The sequence below is a fragment of the Theropithecus gelada genome, chromosome 19 (genome assembly GCF_003255815.1).
Source record: "Theropithecus gelada isolate Dixy chromosome 19, Tgel_1.0, whole genome shotgun sequence".
NCBI lineage: Eukaryota > Metazoa > Chordata > Mammalia > Primates > Cercopithecidae > Theropithecus > Theropithecus gelada.
Window position 1 is genome coordinate 8,267,812 of NC_037687.1, and position 4,358 is coordinate 8,272,169.

Here is a 4,358-nt window from a genome sequence, read left to right on the forward strand (position 1 = left end):
CAAAAAAAAAAAAAAAAAAAAAAAATCTCACTCTGATGCCCAAACTGGAGTGCAGTGGTACGATCATTGCTCACTGCAGCTTCCAACTCCTGGGCTTAAGTTGTCCTTTTGCATCAATCTCCTCGAGTAGGTGTGGGAGTACAGGTAGGCACCACCACACCTGGCTAATTATTTATTTATTTGTATATTTATTTATTTATTTTGAGACGGAGTTTCGCTCTTGTCACCCAGGCTGGAGTACAATGGCACAATCTTGGCTCACTGCAACCTCTGCCTCCCGGGTTCAAGAGATTCTCAGGCTGGGCGTGGTGGTTCACGCCTGTAATCCCAGCACTTTGGGAGGCCGAGGCGGGTGGATCACGAGGTCAGGAGATCGAGACCATCCTGGCTAACACGGTGAAACTCCATCTCTACTAAAAATACAAAAAATTAGCCGGGTGTGGTGGCGGGCGCCTGTAGTCCCAGCTACTCGGGAGGCTGAGGCAGGAGAATGGCGTGAACCTGGGAGGTGGAGCTTGCAGTGAGCCGAGATTGTGCCACTGCACTCCAGTCTGGGAGACACAGCGAGAGTCCATCTCAAAAAAAAAAAAAAGGCCGGGCGCGGTGGCTCAAGCCTGTAATCCCAGCACTTTGGGAGGCCGAGACGGGCGGATCATAAGGTCAGGAGATCGAGACCATCCTGGCTAACACGGTGAAACCCCGTCTCTACTAAAAAATACAAAAAACTAGCCGGGCGAGGTGGCGGGCGCCTGTAGTCCCAGCTACTCTGGAGGCTGAGCCAGGAGAATGGCGTGAACCCGGGAGGCGGAGCTTGCAGTGAGCTGAGATCCGGCCACTGCACTCCAGCCTGGGCGACAGAGCGAGACTCCGTCTCAAAAAAAAAAAAAAAAGAGATTCTCCTGCCTCAGCCTCCCAAGTAGCTGAGATTACAGATGCCACCACGTCCGGCTGAATTTTTTTTTTTTTTTTTTTGTATTTTCAGTAGAAATGGGGTTTCACCATGTCAGCCAGGCTGGTCTTGAACTCCTGACCTCAGGTGATCTACCTGCCTTGGCCTCCCAAAGTGCTGGGATTACAGGCATGAGCCGCCGCGCCCAGCCCTAATTTTTTATTTTTTGTAGGGACGGGGTCTCACTTTGTTACCCAGGCTGGTCTGAAATCCCTGGCTTTAAGTAATCCTTCTACCTCAGTCTTCCAACGTGTCAGGAATACAGGTGTGAGCCACCCTGCCCAGCCTGTTCGTGTATGTTGTATATATGTGTCTCTCTGTATGTAAGTGTGGCTTTCTCCATATATGTATATATATGTTTATATGTATTGCATATGTATGTCTTTCTGTATGTATTGTATATATTTATATTTTTTGTCTCTATGTGTGTTTATTTTTTGGATACAAGGTCTTGCTCTGTTGCCTAGGCTAGAGTGCAGGGGTGCAATCTTGGCTCACTGTAGCTTTGAGCCTTGACTTCCCAGGTTCAAACGATCCTCCCGCCTCAGCCTCCCAAGTAGCTGGTACTATAGGAATGTGCCACCACACCTAGCTATTGCTTTTTATTTTTTTTTTTTTTTGAGACAGAGTCTTGCTTTGTCACCCAGGCTGGAGTGCAGTGGTACGATCTCTGCTCACTGCAGCCTCCACCTCCTGGGTTCAAGAGATTCTCCTACCTCAGCCTCCCAAGTAGCTGAGATTACAGCCACACACCACCACGCCCGATAATTTTTCTATTTTTAGTAGAGAAGGGGTTTCACCATGCTGGTCAGGCTGGTCTCAAACTCCTGGACTCAAGTGATCCACCCACCTTAGCCTCCCAAAGTGCTAGGATTACAGGTGTGAGCCACCGTGCTGGGCCCTAGCTAATTTTTTTTTTTTTTTTTGAGATGGAGTATTGCCCTGTCGCCCAGGCTGGAGTGCAGTGACGCTATCCTCTGCCTCCCGGGTTTAAGCGATTCTCCTGCCCCAGCCTCCAGAGTAACTGGGATTACAGGCGTGTGCCTCCACGCCTGGCTAATTTTTACATTTTTAGTAGAGATGAGGTTTCACCATGTTGGTCAGGCTGGTCTCGAACTTCTGACCTCATGATCCGCCCACTTCGGCCTCCCAAAGTGCTGGGATTACAGGAGTGAGCCACTGCGCCCAGCCTGGCCCCAGCTAATTTTTAAAATTTTTTGTACAGACAGGGTCTTGCCATGTTACCTAATCTTGAACTCCTGGGCTCAAACAGCCCTCCCACCTTGGCCTCCCAAAGTACTGGGATTACAAGCATGAACCACCATGCCCAGCTTAATGGCATCTACATTTGTAGTGAAATGCACATAACAGACCAGGCACGATGGCTCATACCTGTAATCCCAGCACTTTGGGAGGCCAAGGTGGGTGGATCACTTGAGGTCAGGAGTTCGAGAGCAGCCTGGACAACATGGCAAAACCCCGCCTCTACTAAAATACAAAAATTAGCCAGGTGGTGGTGGGCACCTGTAATCCCAGCTACTCGGGAGGCTGAGGCAGGAGAATCATTTGAACCCAGGAGGTGGAGGTTGCAGTGAGCAGAGATTTCGCCACTGCACTCCAGCCTTGGCGACAGAGTGAGACTCCGTCTCAAAAAAACAGAAACAAAAACAAAAGAAAGAAAAAGAAAAAAAGAAATACACATAATATAAAATTGATCATTTTAACAATTTTTAACTATGTTGGCCAAAGTAGCCCACACATTGGGATTGGAGACCTAGTCTTGCCCACTGTGATCGCCCCAGCACAGTATGTGTATAGTATACTCAAAGAACAATTGATCAGGATGACCTTGTCTTTGCTGGGTTAAAGGCCACATTCTAAAGCTCAGTTTTTGGTAAGGCACAGTGACTCATACCTGTAATCCCAGCACTTTGGAAGGCCAAGGCGAGCGAATCCCTTGAGCTCAGGAGTTCGAGACCAGCCTGGGCAACATGGCAAAATCCTGTCTCTACAAAATCTACAGAAATAGGCCGGGCGCGGTGGCTCAAGCCTGTAATCCCAGCACTTTGGGAGGCCGAGATGGGCGGATCACGAGGTCAGGAGATCGAGACCATCCTGGCTAACACGGTGAAACCCCGTCTCTACTAAAAATACAAAAAACTAGCCGGGCGAGGTGGCGGGCGCCTGTAGTCCCAGCTACTCGGGAGGCTGAGGCAGGAGAATGGCGTGAACCCGGGAGGCGGAGCTTGCAGTGAGCTGAGATCCGGCCACTGTACTCCAGCCTGGGCGGCAGAGCAAGACTCCGTCTCAAAAAAAAAAAAAAATCTACAGAAATTAGGCAGGTCTAGTGGCACATGCCTTTAGTCCCAGCTACTTGGGAGGCTGAGGTGGGAGGATCACTTGAGCCTGGGAGATTGAGGTTGTGGTGAGCTGTGATCGTGACACTGCACTCCAGCCTGGGTGAGTGAAAGCCATCTCAAAAAAAAAACATAAAATAGGGCCGGCGTGGTGGCTCATGCCTGTAATCCTAGCACTTTGAGAGGCTGAGGTGGTGGATAGCCTAAGCTTAGGAGTTTGAGACCAGCCTGGGCAACATGGTGAAACCCCACCCCCTCTACTGAAATACAAAAAATTAGCTGGTGCGGTGGTGGGTGCCTGTAGTCCCAGCTACTTGGGAGGCTGAGGCATGAGAATCACTTGATCCTGGAAGGCAGAGGTTGCAATGACCCGAGATTGCACCACTGCACTCCAGCCTGGGTGACAGTGAGCCTCTGTCTAAAAAAAAAAAAAGGCCAGGCCAGGCCAGTGGCTCACACCTGTAATCCCAGCACGTTGGGAGGCCAAGGTAGGTGGATCACCTGAGGTCAGGAATTTGAGACCAGCATAGCCAACACAGTGAAACACCGTTTGTAGTAAAAATACAAAAAAATTAGCCAGGCGTGGTGGTGCACACCTGTAGTCGCAGCTACTCGGGACACTAGGCTGGAGAATCGCTTGAACCCAGGAGGCGGAAGTTGCAGTGAGCGGAGATTGCGCCATTGCACTCCAGCCTGGGTGACAAGAGGGAAACTCCATCTCAAAAAAATAAATAAATAAAATAAAAAATAAAGAGCAGACCGGGGCCGGGCGCGGTGGCTCAAGCCTGTAATCCCAGCACTTTGGGAGGCCGAGACGGGCGGATCACAAGGTCAGGAGATCGAGACCATCCTGGCTAACACGGTGAAACCCCGTCTCTACTAAAAAAATACAAAAAACTAGCCGGGCGAGGTGGCGGGCGCCTGTAGTCCCAGCTACTCGGGAGGCTGAGGCAGGAGAATGACGTAACCCGGGAGGCGGAACTTGCAGTGAGCTGAGATCCGGCCACTGCACTCCAGCCTGGGCGACAGAGCGAGACTCCGTCTCAAAAAAA